The following is a 24,153-nucleotide window of genomic DNA, read 5'->3' on the forward strand; positions in this document are numbered from 1 at the left end:
TTTCGTGTCTCTGCCATGTCCTTATTCCCCATTTTAATTTCTCCTTCTCAGCCTCTAAGAAAACTATGCTTACTTCTGCTAATCTCTTCCTTTTTACATATCTATAAAAGCTTTTATATGATTTCATGTGTCTTGCTAGTTTATTCTCATTCTTTATCGAATTCTAAAATCCTCCCAATCCTCAGGTTTACGGCTCTATTTGACATTATAAGCCTCTTTCGTTAATCTAATAGACAGTCCTTAACTTCTCATTAGTCACGATTGGACCACATTTCCTGTGAGGATTTTATTCCTGAAAGGGAAAGTTATATTCATTGCAAATTATGAATTCTTCAAAAATTTGCCATTGCTTAGCTGTCACATATTTTAATCTAGTTTTCCAATAAACTTAGCCAATTCACTCTTCATACCAATGCTGTTTGGTTTGTTCAGACTGAAGACCCTAGTTTTGTACTTCTTCTTTAGCCTCCTTGTCTCGAGAAACAATGGATAAGCGCCTAGATTAGATTAGATTAGAGATACAGCACTGAAACAGGCCCTTCGGCCCACCGAGTCTGTGCCGACCATCAACCACCCATTTATACTAATGCTACACTAACCCCATATTCCTACCAAACATCCCCACCTGTCCCTGTATTTCCCTACCACCTACCTATACTAGTGACAATTTATAATGGCCAATTTACCTACCAACCTGCAAGTCGTTTGGCTTGTGGGAGGAAACCGGAGCACCCGGAGAAAACCCACGCAGACACAGGGAGAACTTGCAAACTCCGCACAGGCAGTACCCGGAATCGAACCCGGGTCCCTGGAGCTGTGAGGCTGCGGTGCTAACCACTGCGCCACTGTGCCGCCCAGTGGTTTGTGAAGCAGCGCCTGGAGTGGCTATAAAGGCCAATTCTAGAGTGACAGACTCTTCCACAGGCGCTGCAGATAAAATTGGTTGGCAGGGCTGTTACACAGTTGGCTCTCCTTGCGCTTGTGTCTTTTTTCCTGCCAACCGTTAAGTCTCTTCGACTCACCACTCATTAGCCCTGCCTTTATGGCTGTCCACCAGCTCTGGTGATCACTGGCAACTGACTCCCACGACTTGTGATCAATGTCACAGGACTTCATGTCGCGTTTGCAGACGTCTTTGAAGCGGAGACATGGACGGCCGGTGGGTCTGATACCAGTGACGAGCTCGCTGTACAATGTGTCGTTAGGGATCCTGCCATCTTCCATGCGACACACATGGCCAAGCCATCTTGAGCACCGCTGGCTTAGTAGGGTGTACATGCTGGGGACGTTGGCCACCTCGAGGACTCCTGCGTTGGAGATACGGTCCTGCCACCTGATGCCAAGGATTCTCCGGAGGCAGCGAAGATGGAATGAATTGAGACATCGCTCTTGGCTGACATATGTTGTCCAGGCCTCGGTGCCGCAGAGCAAGGTACTGAGGACACAGACTTGATACACTTGGACTTGTGTTCCGTATCAGCGCACCATTTTCCCACACTCTCTTGGCCAGTCTGGACAGATAAGCGGATGCCTTTCCCATGCGTTTTGAGATTTCTGCATCTAGACACAGGTTACTGGTGATAATTGAGCCTCGGTAGGTGAACTCTTGAACCACTTCCAGAGCGTGGTCACCGATATTGATGGATGGAGCATTTCTGACATCCTGTCCCATGAGGTTTTCTTGAGGCTGATGGTTGGGCCAAATTCGTTGCAGCCAGCCACAATCCTGTCGATGAGTCTCTGCAGACACTCTTCTGTGTGGGATGTTAACGCAGCATCATCAGCAAAGAGGAGTTCCCTGATGAGGACTTTCCGTACTTTGGTCTTCGCTCTAAGATGGGCAAAGTTGAACAACCTGCCATCTGATCTTGTGTGGAGGAAAATTCCTTCTTCTGAAGACTGGAATGCATGTGACAGCAGCAGGGAGATGATGATCCCAAACAGTGTAGGTGCAAGAACACAGCCCTGTTTCACGCCACTCAGGATAGGAAAGGGGTCTGATGAGGCGCCCCTATGCTGAATTGTGCTTTTCATATTGTTATGGAATGAGGTGATGATACTTAGTTGCTTTGGTGGACATCCGATCTTTGCTAGTAGTCTGAAGAGACCATGTCTGCTGACGAGGTCAAAGGCTTTGGTGAGATCTATGAAAGCAACGTAGAGGGGCATCTGTTGTTCGCGGCATTTCTCCTGTAGCTGGCGAAGGGAGAACAGCTTGTCAATGGTGGATCTCTCTGCTCGAAAGCCACACAGTGCCTCAGGGGTAGACACGCTCAGCCAGCTTCTGGAGCCTCACAGCTCCAGCGACCCGGGTTTAATTCTGGGTACTGCCTGTGTGGAGTTTGCAAGTTCTCCATGTCTGCGTGGGTTTTCTCCGGGTGCTCCAGTTTCCTCCCACAAGCCAAAAAAAGACTTGCAGGTTGGTAGGTAAATTGGCCATTATAAATTGCCCCCAATATAGGTAGGTGGTAGGGAAATATAGGGACAGGTGGGGATGTGGTAGGAATATGGGATTAGTGTAGGATTAGTATAAATGGGTGGTTGATGGTCAGCACAGACTCGGTGGGCTGAAGGGCCTGTTTCAGTGCTGTATCACTAAAACTAAAAAGACTTTCCCCCTCTATGAGCAGCAGGGAGATTCCACGGTAGTTGTTGCAGACACCCTTGTTCTTGTAGAGGGTGATGATATTGGCATAGTTCATGTCCTGTGGTACTGCTCCCTCCTCCCAGCACAGGCAAAGCAGTTCATAGAGTGCTGAAAGTATAGCAGGCTTGGCACTCTTGATTATTTCAGGGGTAATGCCTTCCTTCCCAGTGGCTTTTCCACTGGCTAGAGAATCAATGGCATCACAGTTCCGATTTTGTTGGCTGTTCGTCCAGCTCATCCATGACTGGCAGAGACTTGGCTGCATCGAGGGCAGTCTGACATTTTCCCCGGAGTACAGTTCTAGGTAGTGCTCAACCCAGCGGTCCATTTGCTTGCGTTGGTCAGCGATCGTGTCCCCTGATTTAGACTTGAGGGGGGGCGATCTGCCTGATGGTTGGCCCAAGAGCTCTCTTAATGCCATCATACGTTCCTCTGATGTTTCCGTTGTCGGAGGCCAGCTGAATACGATTGCATAGGTGTTGCCAGTAGCCATTTGCGCAGCGCCTGGCTGTTCTTTGTGCAGCGCTTCTGGCTACTTTAAGTGCTACGGATGTTAACTCGCTGGGGGCTTTCTTGTAGTTCAGCAGTGCAATGCGCTTAGCGGCTATGACAGGTTCCAGCTCTTCAAACTGAGATCGAAACCAGTCTGCATTCTGCTTCTCAAGTTTGCCATCGGTGGTCATTGCTGAGTCATTGATGGGGTCTCTGATGTGGGCCCACTCGGTCTCTGCATCCCCTATGGGAGTGTTTTGAATGGCTTTTTCAAGTGAATTTAGAAACTTATGTGGATAAGAAATTCTGTTAGTGTTGATGCGTCGGCAGCCCTTCTGCTTGGAGTGATGCAGCTTCTTTGGTTTGAGTCTAACCTTGCTGTACACCAGGGAGTGGTCGGTGTCGCAGTCCGCACTGTGGAAGCGGCATGTGATTTGAACGCTGTTTAAAGAAGTTCACGTTGTGACAATGAGGTCCAGCTGGTGCCAACGACGCGATCTTGCGTGCCTCCATGAAACCTGGTGACAGGGTTTAGTACGAAAGAATGAGTTGGTGATGCAGAGGTCGTGATAGGTACACAACTCCAGCAGTCTCTGTCCATTCTCATTCATCCTTCCGATTCCATAGCACCCAAGGCAGGAAGGCCATGATTCATGGTCGGCCCCAACCCTGGCATTAAAGTCCCCCAGCAGGAACAAATTATCGGTATTAGGGATGCTACAGATGATATTATGGAGTTCCTCGTAGAACTCGTCTTTAACTTCAGGTGGGGATCAGAGTGTTGGAGCACAGATGCTGAGTAGGCGTACTGGACCAGAGGCGGTGAGCAGTCGGATGGACAGTATGTGTTGCGAGCCATCTGAAGGTGGCTCTATCATGCTGAGCAAAGAGTTTCTGATGGCGAAGCCCACTCCATGCTGTCTTGGCTCTTCAGGATCCCTACCCTGCCAGAAGGTGGTGTAGTCTTGCTCGCAGAGATCCGCTCACTGGGAGGCATGTCACCTGAAGTGCTGCAATGTCCACATTGAGTCTACTAAGCTCGTTGTTAATGATGGCGGTCTTCCAAGAATCGCTGATTTGTGTAAGATCTTCCAACAGGCCAGGACACATAGTCCCAATGTTCCAGCTTGCAAAACGAAGGGTTGGTACCTTCTTTCCTTTTTTTGTTGTGCTGTTTGGTGCGGCGTTAGAGTCCGCTTGTCAGGCAATGACACGGAGCTCCAAGCACCCATTGAAGATGGACTGTGGCAGGACAGAGCCTTACTGACCGGGGGCTGCCCGGTTTGAGGTGGGCGGTAGCTATCCAGTGAGATGCGATAACCTCCCCTACAGACATCGGCAATCCATGGCACCCAATCTCTACGCCAATTGAGCTGGACTTATAACCCGTAACTGCCGCCTTCCGTGTTGATTTGGTCGCTGTGAGGCGACAATGCTGCGACCTCTCCATGGCGCATGCCTGGGCAGATGTATGGAGGTTGTGAGTTGCCAAAGCATCAAAACTCTCCTCTTGGCCTTCCTAGTGAGGTCCAAAGGAGTGCAGAGCACGATGTTTGGCACCGGGTACGGCTGCAGGAACTGCCGGAAATATGCCAAAGGTGACACATGACCGCCTTCAAGGTTCTGCTCCAGATTTTCTGTTCGGGTTTACTCCCTTAGCCTTGGTCTCTCCCGAGACGCCCACAAGGCAGTGGGGTTGTTAGCTCCTATCCCTGAGCTGGGGCCCTAACAAGTAAGCGGTGCGATTGCATGGGGGCATGCAAGGGGGGTGCTAGGGACGAAGGGGTGGGGGACGGGGGTGCTGGGGGGGACAGGGAAGGTGGTGCAGAGGGGCAAGGGGGGGGGGGGGGAGGCGTCCGGCGGGGGTTGCGACCCTGGCAAGCGGGCCAGCCCACAACTTGCACGCCTCCTCGATAACCGCGTCCTCCAGGCTAACGCTGCGCTCATGGTCGCCATCCAGCTTATGGTGGAGCTTCTTTCCCGGCTCCCAGCAGTGACGGCGGAAGTTTATAATTCCCTGCTTTCTCTCTACCTCCCTTTTTAAATAGTGGGTTACATTAGCTACCCTCCAATTTGTAGGAACTGTTCCAGAGTCTATAGAATCTTGGAAGATGACCAATAGTGCATCCACTATTTCTAGGGCCAATTCCTTAAGTACTCTGGGATGCATACCATCAGGCCCTGGGGATTTATCGGCCTTCAATCCCATCAATTTCCCCAACACCATTTCTCTACTAATACTGATTTCTTTCAGTTCCTCTCTCTCACTAAGCCCTATGTTCCCCAACATTTCAGGTGTGATATTTGTGTCCTCCTTTGTGAAGGCAGAACCAAAGTATGCATTTAGTTGGTCAGCCATTTCTTTGTTCCCCATAATAAATTCCCCTGTTTCTGACTGTAAGGGACCTACATTTGTCTTCACATACCTATAGAAACTTTTACAGTCAGTTTTTATGTTCCCTGCAAGCTTGCTCTCGTACTCTATTTTCCCTTCATCAATCCCTTGGTCCTCCTTGGCTGAATTCTTAACTGCTCCCAATCCTCAGGTCTGTTGTTTTTCCTGGCAAATTTATATGCCTCTTCCTTGGATCTAATGCTATCTCTAATTTCCCTTGTAAGCCATGGTTTGGCTACCTTTCCAGTTTTACTTTTGCACCAGACAGGGATAAACAATTGTTGCAGTTCATCCATTTGCTCTTTAAATGTTTGCCATTACCTATCTGCCGTCATCCCTTTAAGTAACGTTTCCCAATCCGTCATGGCCAACTCACGCCTCATACCTTTGTAGTTTTCTTTACTAAGATTCAGGACCCTAGTCTCAAAATCAGCTACGTCACTCTCCATCTTAATGAAGAATTCTATCATATTATGGTCACTTGTCCCCAAGGTGTCTCGCACCACTAGATTGTCAATTATTCCTCTTTCATTACACAATACCCAGTCTAGGATGGCCTGTTCTCTAGTTGGTGCCTCAACGTAATGGTCCAGAAAACCATCCCGTTTACACTCCAAGAATTCCTCCTCTATGGTATTGTGATTAATTTGATTTGCCCAATCTATATGCAGATTAAAATTGCCCATAATTACAGATGTTCCTTTATCGCATGCATCTCTAATTTCCTGTTTAACGCTATTCCCAACATCACCACTACAGTTTGGGGGTCTATCTACAACCCCCATTAACATTTACTTGTGCTATTACGATATCTATTTTGTGAATGCTTCATTCAAATATTGCGCATTTAGCTTCAACGTTTTCCCATTTTTCGTCATCCTAGTCTCTAATGCCCTATTATTTTTGTTAAGCTCTCAGTTCCATCCTGATCCACCTTGATTATTTTTTTAAAACCCAAATCACTACTCTGCTCAACAGCCGAGACATTTCTTTTACTGCTTTTAAATTTACTCTTGACCGCTCCTGTGAAGCACCTTGGAATGTTTTTCTATGTTAAAGGCACAATATAAATGCAAGCTGTTGTTACATAATCAAGTTAGATCTGCCACTTGCCAGGAGTGCTGCCCTTGAAGAGAAGATGCGGAATATACTGGCGAACAGCAGTGGTGGGAGATCGAGTTAGTTGATAGGAGTAAAGGCAAACACAAGAGAGGAGTAGTTCATTTCAGAAGTGTAGAGGTATTTGAGGAGTGAACTGCCAAACAAGACGAAGCTGCGAGTATGAGCCCGAATTATTGAGGGAGAGGAGGCAGAGCTTTTTTCCGGGGTGGAGAGCGAAGAGTCTAGATGGCAAGAGGAAGTGGTCATTCATGAATCAAAAATCTCAGAAGTGAAAAGAGCAACAGATGGTGAAATCAAGGGAGTGACTAGAGGCGTGGATAGGAGTTTGCCAAGGTTAAGACTATACAAGGATAAGATAGCAGACAAGCTGCAGGATAGGGGTCTTGGGCACTCAGTGTATACTGAGATTTCGGAACAGAGTTGTTAGGGCAGTGGCTATGGTAAGAAATTAGTGTGAAGCATGGGGGCAGTACACACTAGAATTTTAAATGATAGAAGAGGCTGAGATGAAACAGGTGGTGTGCAGGGAGTAGAGGATAGCATATCTAAATGAGTATATCATCTACACTGTCCCCAACACATGATAATTAAAACCAAGTATATATTTCCAAACAGATTCTAAGTTTAGGCTTTAGATTCTCATGAACTGTTCTTTCTTACATAAAAAAATTACTGACATTTCAGTATGATGTTTCTAAACCTCTACGACAATATCAAGGAAATGGGTACAACAGTGGATCTGTTACTCAACTAATAATCCAGAGAACACAAGTTAAAAATCCACAACGGCTGTTTGAGAATTTCAATTGATTTTTAGAAATGATTACTGTAAATCTGAAGGGCCTAGCACACCACTCAGTAGTGTACCAAACCACTACAAAGAATCAGACTGCAGCAGTTCAGACAGTTAAAGCAAGCAAGTCCAGTAGACAGGCCGGGCAGGGGCAGGACAGGGAACGTGGAAGGTCTAATAGGCTAAACTGTATTTACTTTAATGCAAGAAGCCTTACAGGTAAGGCACATGAACTCAGAGCATGGATCGGTACATGGGATTAAGATATTATAGCTACTACGGAAACGTGGTTGAGGGATGGGCAGGACTGGCAGCTCAATGTTCCGGGGTACCGATCTTTCCAGCGTGACAGAGGTGGAGGTAAGAGAGGAGGGGGAGTTGCACTATTGATTAGGGAGGACACCACGGCAGTACTTGGAGAGGATATCCCGGGGGGGAACGTCCAGTGAGGCGATATGGGTAGAACTTAGAAATAAGAAAGGGGTGATCACTTTGATGGGATTATACTATAGGCCCCCCAATAGTCAGAGGGAAGAGGAGGAGCATATATGCAGGGAAATCACATAGGTGTAGGAATTATAGGGTTGTAATAGTCGGTGATTTTAACTTCCCTAATATTGAATGGGACTGCCTTAGTGCTAAGGGATCAGATGGGAAAGAAATGGTTGTGTGTCCAGGATTGTTTTCTGAAGCAGTATGTGGATGGCCCTACCAGAGAAGGAGCTACACTCTACCTCCTCTTAGGAAATGAGGATGGGCAGATGGTTGACGTGTCAGTGGGGGAGCACTTTGGGACCAGTGACCATAACTCTATTAGCATCAAGATAGTTATGGAAAAGGATAGCACTGATCCTCAGGTTGAAGTCCTAAATTGGGGGTAGGCTAATTTCGATGACATCAGACAGGAACTCTCAAAAGTTGAATGGGAGAGACTGTTTACAGGTAAAGGGACGTCTGGCAAGTGGGAGGCTTTTAAAAGCGAGATAGGAAGAGTTCAGGGCCGGCATGTTCCTGTTAGATGGAAGGGCAAGGCTGGCAAGTTTAGGGAACCTTGGTTGACGAGGGATATTGAGGGTCTGGTCAGGATAAAGAAGGAGGCATATGTCAGGTATAGGCAGCTGGGATCAAGCGAGTCCCTCGAGGAGTATAGGGGATGTAGGACTACACTTAAGGAAATTAGGAGGGCAAAAAGGGGCCATGAGATTCCCCTGGCAGATAAGATAAAGGAGAATCCTAAAAGATTCTGTAAGTATATTAAGAGTAAAAGGGTAGCTAGGGAGAGAGTAAGTCTCCTTAAGGATCAGTGTGACAATCTGTGTGCGGAGCCACGGGAAATGGGCGAGGTCTTAAATGAATATTTCTCGTCAGTATTTACCGTGGAGGTGGTCATGGAAGCTAGTGAGTTCAAGGGACGGAACAGCAATATCCTGGAGCATATCAACATTACAAAGGAGGTGGTGTTGGAGATTTTGAAGCGCATTAAGGTGGATAAATCCCCAGGGCCTGACCTGATGTATCTTAGGATGCTATGGGAAGGGAGTAGATTGCTGGGGCCCTGGCAGAGATTTTTGTATCATCGTTAGCCACGGGTGAAGTACCAGAAGACTGGAGGATAACTAATGTTGTACCTTTATTTAAGAAGGGCAGCAGGGATAAGCCAGGGAACTACAGGCTGGTGAGTCTTACATCAGTGGTGGGAAAGTTATTGGAAGGGATGCCTAGAGACAGGATTTATATGCATTTGGAAGGGCAAGGTCTGATTAGGGATAGTCAGCATGGCTTTGTGCGTAAGAAATCATGTCTCACGAATTTGATTGAGTTTTTCGAGGAAGTGACCAAAAGGACCGACGAGGGCAGGGCAATGGACGTTGTCTACATGGACTTTAGCATGACCTTTGACAAGGTCCCGCATGGTAGGCTGGTCCAGAAGGTTCGAACATATGGGATCCAGGGTGAGCTAGCAAATTGGATACAATATTGGCTTGGTGATAGGAGGCAGAGGGTGGTAGTGGAGGGTTGTTTTACCAGATTGGAGGCCGGTGACCAGTGGTGTGCCGCAGGGATCGGTGCTGGGCCCTCTGTTGTTTGTCATATATATTAATGACTTGGATGTGAATGTAGGGGGCATGATTAGCAAGTTTGCAAATGACACCAAAATTGGTGGTATAGTGGACAGTGAAGGTGGTTGTCTAAGGTTACAACAGGATAAAGATCAACTGGGAAAGTGGGCAAGGGATTGGCAAATGGAATTTAACGCAGACAAGTGCAAAGTGATGCATTTTGGGAACTTAAACCAGGGCAGGACATATACAGTGAATGGCAGGGCCCTGGGGAGTGTTGTTGAGCAGAGACACCTTGGGGTGCAAGTACATAGTTCCCTGAAAGTGGCAACACAGGCAGACAGGATGGTGAAGGCGGCGTATGGCATGCTTGCCTTCATTGGCCGAGGCATTGAGTACAAGAGTTGGGATGTCATGTTACAGTTGTACAGAACGTTGGTTAGGCCGCATTTGGAGTACCGTGTGCAGTTCTGGTCGCCGCACTACAGGAAAGATGTGATTAAGCTAGAGAGGGTGCAGAAAAGATTCACAAGGATGTTGCCTGGCTTGGAGGGCTTGAGTTATGAAGAGAGATTGGATAGGCTGGGTCTGTTTTCCCTGGAGCGAAGGAGGCCGAGAGGGGACATGATAGAGGTATATAAAAGTATGAGGCATAGATAGGGCAGATAGCCAGAGTCTGTTTCCCATGGTAGGGGTGACTAAAACTAGAGGGCATAGCTTTAATGTGAGAGGGAGGAGGTTTAAAGGGGATCAAAGGGGTAAATTTTTCACACAAAGAATAACGGGTACCTGGAATGAGCTGCCTGAGGTGGTGGTGGAGGCAGGAACAGTAGCAACATTTAAGAGGCATCTGGACAGGTACTTGAATGAGAAAGGCATAGAGGGATATGGAATTAATGCAGGCAGGTGGGTTTAGTATAGATAGGCATTATGGTCGGCATGGATGCGGTGGACTGAAGGTTTCTATGCTGTACGACTCTAAGACTCTATGACCCACCACCACCTGCTGAGGGTGACAAGTAATGGGCAATAAATGCCAGCTGCACCAGTGACACACACATTCAGAGAATGAGAAAATCAAAAGCTGTGATTTTAAGAGGAAATTAGTGAGGGAGCTGGAGGAAGGATGCTTCTCGGGGTGGGTTTTAAAGGTTGTAGAGTAGTAAGGAGTTAAATGGTTAGAACTAGCCTGCTCAGTGATCAAAATCTCAATTGAAAAGGCTTCAAGAACAGGATGGGTAACTACAGTTAGCAATAGCGTAGAGGGTAAATGCCGATACAGACTAGTTGGGCCGAATAGCCTGTTTCTATGCTGGAACTTCTTGGCTATTTTTATGTACGAAACAAAACTATAGAGGAGCAGTAGAGAAGACTCTCGATGATCACAATTCAGAAGTAAGGATGAGTTGGAAGAGTTTGATTTTGAGAAGCTGGACTACACCAGTTACAAATAATTTACCTTTCTGCACTGAATACTTGGGTGTTGAGACAGCCTGCTGCACTCTTGCTAGAGAATTACTGATTCTAAATGCGTCCAAGTTTTTCCAAAAATAAAGTATAGATATACGAGGATTGCTCTACCTTATTACCTTGTAGATGCTCTACACATGCTACCCAAAAGCTAATCAGCATCATGGCTATAGATCCTGCAGAACAATCTTTAATCTCAAACAAAAACAGAAAATGCTTGAAATACTCAGCAAGTCAGGCATCATCTGTGGAGAGAGAAGCAGAATTAACGTTTCAGGTCTGTAACCTTTCAACTGAAGTTCTGATGAAAGGGAAGAATAACGTAAAAAGAAATGTATAAAGCGGACAGCCTCCTACAGCTGCCAAAGGGATAAGGCTTCAGGGCAAGACCCAGTTGCAAATTTAAAATTAACGTAAAATGTTTTGACTTGTTTGCCATAATGAACAAATGAGTGTATTAATTATCTTTTCTCTCGACTTCAAACTCTGGAAGAGCGCAATTTGTGATTAGGAAGTCCAAGAATATTCAACTCTTCGACAACAAAAAAAATGAATCTGCCCAAAAACTTGGACCAATGAATGTTAATTTATTCAGCCCTGCGAAGGCCTCTCAATAGTGCCGAAGTTCACACGCATGTATTTCTAGTAGGCATTAATGAATAGCAATCAGAAACAGGAGTCCAGGCTGATTTCGCCCTTCCCTAGCCCTTGAGCATAAGCATCAATTGTATCTGCTGTATCAGTTAAAAAAACTGAATTTAGCACAGGCTTGGGGGCAAATGTGAGGCAGCTGCATACTGGATATCTTGCTGAGCTGTTAGAATAAAAGTTCACAGTTCTGTGAGTAAAACTGCCAAAATCCACCATTGTACTACTTGTGAAATTCTCAAGTGGTCAAAAGAATGCTTGTGTTGACAACTCTAAAGGTGGACACATGGCGAGGCTTACTTGGGAACACTATAGAGGGCTTTGGAAAAAGAAACATAGAAGCAGGCAGATACAATCGTGGCTTTCAAAAGGGAATTGGATAAGCAGAAGAGAAAACATTTGCAGGGCTATGGGGAAAGGGCAGGGAAGCACAACTAGCTGAGCTGCTCTTGCAGAGAGCCGGACATGACTAGCTGAATGGCTGCTTGTGTGCTGGAACCATTCTTTGATTCTATAAGTGTACAAAAGTAAAATACTGCAGATGCTGGAAATCTGAAAGAGAAACAGAAAATGCTGGTAATACTCAGATCAGGCAGCATCTGTGAAGAAAGAGTCAACGGTTCAGGCCAATAACCTTTCATCAGAACAGGAAAAAGTTAGGAGATATACCAGGTTTGAAGCAAATATGAAGGCAGGGAAAGGCAGGGTGGGGAGGGAAGAACAAAAAGCGAAAGTCTGATAGGCTGGAGGGCAGGAATGATTAAAAAAAGACTTACATTTATATAGTACCTATCACGACCACTGGACGTCTCAAAATGCTTTACAGCCTATGAAGTACTTTTGAAGTATAGTCACTGTTGTAATGAGTAAATGACAAGAGGGATGATGGTGTAAGGCAAAAGGCAATGATAATGGGACAAGCAAAAGATGGGTCTCAAGGAGCTGAAAATGATAAAAGCAGCGTCATTACCAGCAACTGCTAACTGGAAAAATGAGAGTTATCCCCAGTATCTTGAACGATATTATTTCTCAATCGACATGACGAAAACAGCTTATCTGGTCAGTATTACATGGCTGTTTTTGGGAGCTTGGCGTGCATAAATTGGTTGTTGTGTTTCCTACATTAAAAAGGAGAACGACACTGTAAAAATACTTATTGGGTATAAAGCACGTTGGGACGTCCTGTGGTTGTGAAAGGTGCTATATAAATGCAAGTTTTTTCTCTTTTTTTCCCCCCCTCCTTCCTTCCAAACATTCCTTCCAGGTGAAACAGTGATTTACTTGCATTTCTTTCAATTTACTTTCCTGTACTCGCTGCTCATGATGTGTTCTCTTCTACATTGGGGAGACCAACTGCAGATTGTGTGATCGCTTTGTGGAATACTTCTGTTCAGTCTGCAAGAGGAGTTTCCAGTCACTTACGATTACAGGGGAGGTGCCAAGAGGATTGGAGTATGAAAAATGTGACATCCTTATTCAAGAGAGTGTAAAGACATTCCTAGTAACTGCAGGACAGTCAGTTTAACTTCAGGTTTTAAAAAGAATCAGGGAAGAAAAAAAGCACATTGAGAGGCTTGAGTTAATTAGGGAGATTCAGCACAGATTTACAAAAGGCAGATTGTGCTTGACTAATCAAAATGGATTTTTTGATGAAGTAATAGAGAATGTTGAAGGGAATGCTGTGGATGTTGTCTATATGGATTTTAAGAAAGTGTTTGACAAAGTATCACATAAAAGGTTGGTTAACAAAACTAAAGCCCACCAGTGGGTCAATTGGCTTAAGGACAGAAAACAGTGAGTCATGATAAATGATTGTTTTTAAGACTGGAGGATGGTAGACAGTGGTGTTCTACATAGAAGAATTTCAAAATTTGCTGATGATACCCAACTTGGAGGTGTGGCAGACAGCAAGGATGACACCAATAGATTGCAACAAGACATAGATAGGATAGCAGAATGAGCAAATAAGTGGGAAATGGAATTTAATATATAGAAGGGTGAGGTGATGCATTTTGGAAGGGATAGGGAGAAGCAATATAGACTTAATGGTGCAGTTCTAAAGTGTGCAAGAATAGAGGGACCTGGGGGTTCATTGACCTTTGAAGGCGACGTGGATTATTGAGAGAGTAATCCAACGTGCAGGGTGGATGAGCAAACTGAACATGGCTCAGGAAGCCAGTCATGCAGGGGCAGTAAATAGGAATGTAGTGATAGTAGGGGACAGTATAGTCAGGGGGATAGACAGTTCTCTGCAATCAAGAGCGAGTGTTCAGAAGGCTGTATTGCCTGGCCAGTGCGAGGGTTTGGGACATCTGCTCGGGGCTGGAAAGGAGCTTGCAGTGGGAGGGGAAAGATACAGTTGTTGTGGTCCACGTGGGTACCAATGACAGATAGGATGAGGAAAGAGGTTCTGCACAGGGAGTATGAGCTGCCAGGGAATAAATTAAAAAACAGAACCTCAAAAGGTAATAATCTCTGGGTTATTACCTGAGCCACGAGCAAATTGGTGTAGGGTAAATGAGACTGGAGAGTTAAAAGCGTGACTCAAAGATCGATGTGGGAGAAATGCATTTCCATTCATGGAGCACTGGCACCAGTACTGTGGAAAGTGAGAGCTGTACTGTTGGGATGGTCTACACCTGCTGGGACCAGTGTTCTGGCGAGTCGTATAACTAGGGTGGTAGAGAGGGCTTTAAACTAAATAGTGGGGACAATGGATCAAGAGAGGGAAGGTGTGATAATTTAAAGAGAGAGGAGAAGGCAAGAAAGCAAGATAGCAATAAGGGTAATGATAATCAGTGTGTGGCAGGGACAGAGCTTACAAGAGTGCTCCATTAGATAAGACCGGAGATTGTGAACTAACAGAGGCGTGGGGAGGGTTCGGGAGAGGGGAAATTTAGAAATCCAAAGAGAAAGGTCAAGGCATCGGAACAGTAGAGTGTTGTGGGTAAAGACAAGCAGAATGGGACAGGGAGAGTGTTTAAAAGAAATTGTACATCAGCGAATAAGGTCATTGGAGGGAATAGAAGCAAAAAAAAAAAAATGAAATTATAGGTTCATTATCTGAATGCGTGAAGCATGTGCAATAAGATAGATAAACTAGTGACACAAATAGAGGTAAATGATTTAGATCTAATTGCCAGTAGAGACTTGGTTACATGGTGATCAAGGTTGGGAAATAAATATTTCAGGGTACACAATATTTTGGAAAGACAGAAATGGCAAAGGAGGAGGGGCAGCCCTGATGGTAAAGGATGACATAAGGGCATTAGTGAGAAAGAATGTGGCCTCAGAAGATCATGAAGTAGAACCAGTATGGTTGGAAATTAGGAATAGCAAGAATCAGAAACACTGATGTGTAGTTTTTAGGCCCCCCTAACAGCAGGAGCTGGGAAATGTAGATTGGGAGCAGCTGTTTGAAGGTAAATCCACATGTGATATGTGGGAGGCTTTTAAAGAGAGGTTGATTAGCGTGCAGGAGAGACATGTTCCTGTGAAAATGAGGGATAGAAATGGCAAGATTAGGGAACCATGGATGACAGGTGAAATTGTGAGACTAGCTAAGAGGAAAAAGGAAGCATACATAAGGTGTAGGCGGCTGATGAAAGACGAAGCTTTGAAAGAATATCGGGAATGTAGGACCAATCTGAAACGAGGAATTAAGAGGGCTAAAAGGGGTCATGAAATATCTTTAGCAAACAGGGTTAAGGAAAATCCCAAAGCCTTTTATTCATATATAAGGAGCAAGAGGGTAACTAGAGAAAGGATTGGCCCACTAAAGGACAAAGGAGGAATGTTATGCTTGGACTCAGAGAAAATGGGTGAGATTCTAAACGAGTACTTTGCATCGGTATTCACCGAGGAGAGGGACATGACGGATGTTGAGGTTAGGAACAGATGTTTGATTACTCTAGGTCAAGTCGGCATAAGGAGGGAGGAAGTGTTGGGTATTCTAAAGGGCATTAAGGTGGACAAGTCCCCAGGTCCAGATGGGATCTATCCCAGGTTGCTGAGGGAAGCGAGAGAGGAAATAGCTGGGGCCTTAACAGATATCTTTGCAGCATCCTTAAACACGGGTGAGGTCCCGGAGGACTGGAGAATTGCTAATGTTGTCCCCTTGTTTAAGAAGGGTAGCGGGGATAATCCAGGTAATTATAGACCGGTGAGCCTGACGTCAGTGGTAGGGAAGCTGCTGGAGAAGATACTGAGGGATAGGATCTATTCCCATTTGGAAGAAAATGGGCTCATCAGTGATAGGCAACATGGTTTTGTGCAGGGAAGGTCATGTCTTACCAACTTAATAGAATTCTTTGAGGAAGTGACAAAGTTGATTGATGAGGGAAGGGCTGTCGATGTCATATACATGGACTTCAGTAAGGCGTTTGATAAGGTTCCCCATGGCAGGCTGATGGAGAAAGTGAAGGCGCTTGGGGTCCAAGGTGTACTAGCGAGATGGATAAAGAACTGGCTGGGCAACAGGAGACAGAGAGTAGCAGTAGAAGGGAGTTTCTCAAACTGGAGACGTGTGACCAGTGGTGTTCCACAGGGATCCGTGCTGGGACCACTGTTGTTTGTGATATACATTAATGATTTGGAGGAAAGTATAGGTGGACTGATTAGCAAGTTTGCAGACGACACTAAGATTGGTGGAGTAGCAGATAGTGAAGGGGACTGTCAGAGAATACAGCAGAATATAGATAGATTGGAGAGTTGGGCAGAGAAATGGCAGATGGAGTTCAATCAGGGCAAATGCGAGGTGATGCATTTTGGAAGATCCAATTCAAGAGTGAACTATACAGTAAATGGAAAAGTCCTGGGGAAAATTGATGCAGAGAGAGATTTGGGAGTTCAGGTCCACTGTTCCCTGAAGGTGGCAACGCAGGTAAATAAAGTGGTCAAGAAGGCATACGGCATGCTTTCCTTCATCGGACGGGGCATTGAGTACAAGAGTTGGCAGGTCATGTTACAGTTGTATAGGACTTTGGTTCGGCCACATTTGGAATACTGCGTACAGTTCTGGTCGCCACATTATCAAAAGGATGTGGATGCTTTGGAGAGGGTGCAGAGGAGGTTCACCAGGATGTTGCCTGGTATGGAGGGCGCTAGCTATGAAGAGAGGTTGAGTAGATTAGGATTATTTTCATTAGAAAGACGGAGGTTGAGGGGGGACCTGATTGAGGTGTACAAAATCATGAGAGGTATAGACAGGGTGGACAGCAAGAGGCTTTTTCCCAGAGTGGGGGTTTCAATTACTAGAGGACACGAGTTCAAAGTGAAAGGGGAAATGTTTAGGGGGGATATGCGTGGAAAGTTCTTTACGCAGAGGGTGGTGGGCACCTGGAACGCGTTGCCAGCGGAGGTGGTAGACGCGGGCACGATGGAGTCTTTTAAGATGTATCTAGACAGATACATGAATGGGCAGGAAGAAAAGAGATACAGAACCTTAGAAAATAGGTGACATGTTTAGAGAGAGGATCTGGATCGGCGCAGGCTTGGAGGGCCGAAGGGCCTGTTCCTGTGCTGTAATTATCTTTGTTCTTTGTTCTAGTTATACTGTTAGACATTAAACAAGAAATTATTGGAGTTTGTAACAAAGGCAATGTAATAATTGTGGAAGAATTAAATCTTCATATACACTGGGATAATGAAACTGACAAAAGTGGTCTAGAAGAGGAGTTTGTAGAATGTTTTCGGGACGGTTTCTTGGAGCAATACATTGTAGAACCAACTAGGGATAAAGCCATCTTAGAACTATTGCGTAATGAAGCAGGGTTAATTAGTAATATCATAGGAAAAGAGCCACAGGGAAATAGTGATCATAATACCACTGAATTCCATGTTAAGTTTGAAAGTGACATGCTCCAATTGCATTTAAACTTAAACAAAGCTAATTACGTAGGTATGAGGGGAGAAGTGGCTAAGGTATACTGGGTAAATAGACTAAAAGGTATGGTGGGTAAATGAACAGTGGGAAACCTAAGAAACAATTCAAAATGTTCCACAAAAATAGATTCCATTGTAAAACAAAAACTCAGCAAGACAAACCTACCCACAGCTCACTCAGGAAGTTAAACATTAGATGAAAAGCTTACAATGTTGCAAAAAAAAAAGGTAGTAAGTCTGAGGACTGCGAATATTTTAGAAACCAGCAAAGGACCACCAAAAAGTTGATAAAAAAGGAAAAAGAATAGAATGAGAGTAAACCAACCAGTAACAAAAACACATTGTAGCAGCTTTTATAGGTATACAAAACAGGGAGAGAGTAGCTAAAGTAAAGGTTGGACCCTTAGAAGCAGAGACAGGAGAAATTATCATGGGGAATGAGGAAATGGCAGAGGCATTGAACAAATATTTCGTGTCTGTCTTCACAGTAGAAGACAAATTTCATACAAGAACTAGACAGTAACCTAGGGGCTAAAAAGAGTAAAGAAATTATGGAAATCATCAGCAGAGTACGAGTACCGGAGAAACTTAAGGGACTAAAATCAGATAAATCTCCAGGACCTGATGGCCTATACCCTAGGGCTCTAGACTAGCTATCATTTTCTAAAATTCCTTAGATCCAGGATCGGTCCCATCAGATTGGAAGTTGGCAAATGCTACACTGCTTTTTCAAGAAAGGAGTGAGAGAAAACAGGGAACTACAGGCCAGTTAGCCTATCAGTCGCTGGCAAAATGCTGGAATCTATTAAGGAAGTCTTAACTATGCACTTGGAAAAGATAATTAGAATAAGTAAACATGGTTTGACGAAAGGGAAATCCTGTTTGACAAATTTATTAGAGCTTTTTGAGGATGTGAAGGGGAACCAGTCGATGCAGTACACCTGGATTTCTAAAAGACATTCGATAAGGTGCCACACAAAAGGTTAATAAGATAGATAAGGGCTCATGGAGTTGGGGGTAGTATATTAGCATTGATAGATAATTAGTTAACAGATAGTGTGGGCATAAACAGGGCATTTTCAAGTTGGTAGGCAGTGAATAGTGGAGTGCCGCAATGAACAATGCTGGGGCCTCAGCTACTTACAATTTATATTAAGGACTTAGATGACGAGACAGAGTAATATATCTAAGTTTGCTGATGATACAGAGGTAGGTGGAAAGGTAAGCTGTGGGGAGAACACAGAGGCTGCAAAGAGATATAGACAGGTTAAGTGAGCAAACAAGATGCCAGATGGAGTACAATATAGGGAAGTGTGAAGTTATTTACTTTGGTCGTTAAGAATAGAAAAGCAGAATATTTTTTTTTTAAAAAAAGGTGTGAAACTTCCAAGTGTTGATGTTCAGAGAGACTAAGGGGTGCTTGTACAAGGAACCGGAAAGTTAGCATGCAGGTACAGCAAGCAATTAACAAGCCAAATGGCATGTTGGCCTTTATTGCAAGGGGATTGGAGTATAGGAAGTCTTGCGACAATTCCACAGGGTTTTGTTGAGACCACATCTGGAGTACTGTGTGCAATTTTGGTCTCCACGTTTAAGAAAGGATATAGTTATATTGAAGGCGGTACAGCGAAGGTCCACTAAATTTGTCTCTGGGATGAGGGGCTGAGTAAATTGGACCTATATTCTCTGGGGTTTAGATGAATGAGAGGCGATCTCATTGAAACATACAAGATTCTGAAGGGGCTGGATAGGGTATACCCTGGATGATTGGTCCCACTTGTTGAGGAATCTGAAACAGGACGGAATACAAAGGAATGACCCAAGTTCAGGAGACCAGGATGTAAAGCAGTTTGGGTAGAGATGAGAAATCATAAAGGCAAGAAGTCACTTGTGGGAGTGGTGTCCAGGCCACCTAACATTAATCACACTGTCGGATGGGGTACAAAGGGAGAAATAAAGGCAGCTTGTTAGAAAGGTACAGTGATAATTATGGGGGATTTTAACCTACATGTCGACTGGAAAAATCAGACGGGCAGAGGTCACCTAGATGAGGAGTACATAGAATGTTTTCGGGATAATTTCTTGGAATACGTTCTGGAGCCAAGCAGAGAGCAGGCTATACTAGACCTGATATTGCACAATGAGATAGGATTAATTAATGACCTCATAGTTAAGGCACCCGTAGGTAGCAGCGATCATATGATTGAATTTTACATTCAGTTTGAGTGAGAGAAGAGTGGGTTCACGACTAGTATTTTCAACTTAAATATGGGCAATTATAAAGGCATGGAAGCAGAGCTAGCTAAAGTGAACTGGCAAATCAGGTTAAGGGATAGGTCGATAGAGATGCAGTGGCAGACATTTAAGGGGGATATTTCAGATTACACGGAATAGATACATTTCAATGAGAAAGGAAAATTCCAAGGGTGGGACCCGGTTAACAAAAACAGTTGAAGATAGTATCAAACTTAAAGAAAAGCCTATAATTGTACAAAGATGGGAGGCAGGTCAAAAGATTGGACAGAATATAACAGCAAAGAATGACTAAAAGATTGATAAGCAAGGTAAAATTAGAATACAAGCGAAAGCTAGCTAGAAATATAAAGACTGATAGTAAGAGTTTCTAGAGATAATTAAAAAAGAAAAGTTAACAAAGTGAGTGTTGGTCCTATAGAAAGTGAGTCTGAGGAATTAATGATGGATAATAAAGGAGATGGCAGATAAACTGAACAGATATTTTGCATCAGTGTTCACCATTGAGGATACAAATAACATCCCAGTTTTGCTGTAAGTCAGGAACTCAGGAAAATTACAATCACCAGGGAAGTGGTACTGAACAAATTGTCGGAGCTGCAGGCTGACAAGTCCCCAGGTCCTGATGGACTTCATCCAAGGGTGTTAAAAGAAGTGGCTATTGAGATAGTTGATGCGTTAGTTTTAATTTTCCAAAATTCCCTAGATTGAAGTAAGGTTCCGTTAGATTGGAAAATAGCGAATGTAGTTTTATTCCTTTATTCAAAAAGGGAGGGAGACAGAAAGTAGGAAACTGCAGGCCAGTTAGCTTAACATCTGTCTTAAGGAAAATGTTAGAAGCTATTATTAAAGAAGTTATCGCAGGGCATTTAGAAAAGTACAAGGTAATCATGCAGAGTCAACATTTTTGTGAAAGGGAAATCATGTTTAACCAATTTATTGGAGTTCTTTGAGGGAGTTACATGTGCTGTGGATAAAGGGGATGTATTGTACTTGGATTTCCAGAAGGCATTTGATAAGGTGCCACATCAAAGGTTATTGCGGAAAATAAAAGCTCATTGTGTAGGGGGGGGTAACATATTGGCATGCATAGAAGATTTGCTAGCTAACAGGAAAGAGTGTCAGCATAAGAGGGTCTGGTTGGCAAGATGTAACAAGTGGTGTGCCACAGGGATCTGTGCTGGGGCCTCAATTTTTTACAATTTATATAAATTACTTAGATGAAGGGACCAAAGGTATGGTTGCTAAATTTGTTGATGACACAAAGATAGGTAGGAAAGTAATTTGTGGAGAGGACGTAAGCTCTAAAAAGGGATATAGTTAGGTTAAGTGAGTGGGCAAAGACTGGCAAATGGAGTATAATGTGGGAAAGTGTGAAATTGTCCACTTTGGCAGGAAGAATAAAAAAGCGTATTATCTAAATGGTGAGAGACTGCAGAGCTCTGAGATGCAGAGGGATCAGGGTGCATGAATCGCAAAAGGTTAGTATGCAGGTAATTAGGAAAGCTAATAGAATGTTATCGTTTATCACGAGGGGAATTGAATACAAAAGTAGGGAGGTCATGCTTCAGCTATACAGGGCATTGGTGAGACCACATTTGGAGTACTGTGCGTAGTACTGGTCTCCTTATTTAAAAAAGATATAAATGTGTTGAAGGCAGTAGAGAAGGTTTATGAGACTTATACCTTGAATTTTAGAAAGAACCTTTAGTTTAGACAGGCATCATGATCGGCGCAGGCTTGGAGGGCCAAATGGCCTGTTCCTGTGCTGTACTGTTCTTTGTTTGTTCTTTGAATGGGCAGGCTGTCTCATGAGGACAGACTGGGCTTGTATCCGTTGGAGTTTAGAAGAGCAAGAGGCGACTTGATTGAAACATACAAGATCCTGAGGGGTCTTGACAGGGTGGATGTGGAAAGGATGTTTCCCCTTGTGGGAGAATCTAGAACTAGGGGTCATTGTTAAAAAATACAGGGTCACCCATTTAAGACAGAGATGGGGAGAAATTTTTTCTGAATGTCGTGAATCTTTGGAATTCTCTTTCTCAATGGGCGGTGAAAGCAGAGTCTTTGAATATTTTTAAGGCAGAGGTAGATAGATTCTTGATGAGCCAGGGGGTGGAGGGTTATCGGGGTAGGTGGAAATGTGGAGTAATCAGTTCAGCCATGAACTTATTGAATGGCAGAGCAGGCCTTCTGCTGCTCCTAACTCGTATGTATGCTCATATGTACATACAGTCTCAGGATAAAGGGGCCGATCATTTAGGAGTGAGATGAGGAGAAATTACTTCACTCAAAGGGTTGTGAATCTTTGGAATTCTCTATCCCAGAGGGTTGTGGATGCTCCATCGCTGAACATATTTAAGGCTGGGATAGACAGATTTTTGGTCTCAGGGAATCGACGGAAATGGTGCGCAGGCGGGAAGATGGAATTGAAGCCCAAGATTAGCCATGATCTTATTGAATGGCAGGGCAGGCTTGAGGGGCTGAATGGCATACTCCTGCTCTTATTTCTTATGTTCTTATTTCTTGTCTATTTAGCAAACCATAAAGGATCTTGGGCTTCATCAATAGAAGTATTGAGTACCTAAAAAGGGAAATTATGCTGAATCTTTGTAAAGCTCTGGTTAGGCCACAACTAGAGCACTGCATCTAGTTCAGGCTACCACTTTAGGAAGGATGTGAAGGTCCTTGACAGGGCGCAGAGGAGATTTACCAGAATGGTTCCAGGGATGAGGTATTTTAGCTACAGTATTAGGTTGAAGCAGCTGGGGTTGTTCTCAGTGAAACAAAGGAGACTGAGGGGAGATTTGGTGGACGTATGTATGATTATGACATGTTTAGAGAAGGTAGACAAAGAAAAGATGTTCCCGATAGCTTATGGTACAATGACTAGGGGACATTTTGGGCAAGAAATGCACGGGGTAGGGGTGGCATGGTGCGAAGTGAGGAACAACTTTTTAAATGCAGCGACTGGTAGTGACTTGGAGTTCAATGCCTCCAAAAGGTGGTGGAAGTAGAGACTATGAACGATTTCAAAAGAAAACTGCATGTGCACTTGAAGGAAATAAACCTGCAACCTGCAAGGCTACAGGGATAGAGTGGGTGAATGGAACTGATTGCATTGCTCGAGAGAGAGAGAGAGAGAGAGAGAGAGAGAGAGAGAGAGAGAGAGAGAGAGAGAGAGAGAGAGAGAGAGAGAGAGAGAGAGAGAGAGAGAGAGAGAGAGAGAGAGAGAGAGAGAGAGAGAGAGAGAGAGAGTGTGGACTTGATCGGCTGAAATAACTCTACAATCCTCCACCCCATGCCCACTCTTACTCTGACCTCCCTATCCTTGGCCTCCTCCACTGTTCTAATGAAGCTCAATGGATCCTCCAGTAACAGCACCTCATTTTTTGATTAGGCACTTCAGAGTCTTCTGCCGTTAAAATGGAGTTCAACTATTTCAGATTGTACCAAAACAAAATCAAAGTGGATGCAGGAAATCTGAAATAATAGAAAATACAGGAAACACAGCCTGTCAGGCAGCATCTGTGGAGACAGAAACAATGTTAATGTTTCAGGTCAATGATCTTTCATTAGAACTGAAACAAAGTTAAAAATGTAATAGATTTTAAGCAAGCTGAGGGGCAGTGTAAGTAAGGGGTGAGGGGAAGACAAACAGGAAGGTTTGAGATATGGTGGAAGGCAGGAGAGATTAAATAGCAAATAGGGTACTGATACAAGTCCATCGGGGATGGTAATGGGATAAATAAAGAGACAAAAGATGGGTCTAGATGGTGTAGTAGGTGTAAATGGGAACAGTCGCATCAACAGCTGCAGTCCCCAAATGAGGCAAAGGTTATGATCTGAAATTGATGAACTCAATGTAGAGTATAGAAGGCAGCAAAGTGCCTACATAAAAAAAAATGAGGTGCTTTTTGAGCTTACAAGGAGCTTCACTGGAACAGTGTTTGAGGCAGAGGACAGGGAAGAAAGAATGAGATGGGGTGGATTATTAAAATAAGAGACCAGAAGAAAAAAAAAGAGAGAGAGAGAGAGAGAGAGAGAAAACCAGAGTTAATGTTTCAGGTTGACGACCTATCAGGGGAACCATCCTTAATTGCCCTTGAGAAGGTGGTGGTGAGCTGCCTTCTTGAACTGCTGCAGTCCATTTGGGGTAGGTTCTCCCCACAGTGCTGTTAGGAAGGGAGTTCCAGGATTTTGACCCAGTGACAGTGAAGGACAGCGATATGGTTCCAGGTCAGGATGGTGAGAGACTTGGAGGGGAACTTGCAGGTGGTGTTCCCATGTATTTGCTGCCCTTGTCCTTCTAGTTGGTAGAGGTCGTGGGTTTGGAAGGTGCTGTCAAAGGAGCCTTGGTGCATTGCTGCAGTGCATCTTGTAGATGGTA

At 44.4% G+C, this 24,153-nt stretch overlaps 1 protein-coding gene across 4 annotated transcripts in view; it reads right to left on the bottom strand.

Annotated features, from left to right (window-relative positions):
* Positions 1-24,153, bottom strand: part of ell2 (elongation factor for RNA polymerase II 2) — a 214,071-nt gene that overhangs the window by 61,964 nt on the left and 127,954 nt on the right. The window lies entirely within an intron of this gene.

The sequence above is a fragment of the Heterodontus francisci genome, chromosome 4 (assembly GCF_036365525.1).
Source record: "Heterodontus francisci isolate sHetFra1 chromosome 4, sHetFra1.hap1, whole genome shotgun sequence".
In the NCBI taxonomy this organism is placed as follows: domain Eukaryota; kingdom Metazoa; phylum Chordata; class Chondrichthyes; order Heterodontiformes; family Heterodontidae; genus Heterodontus; species Heterodontus francisci.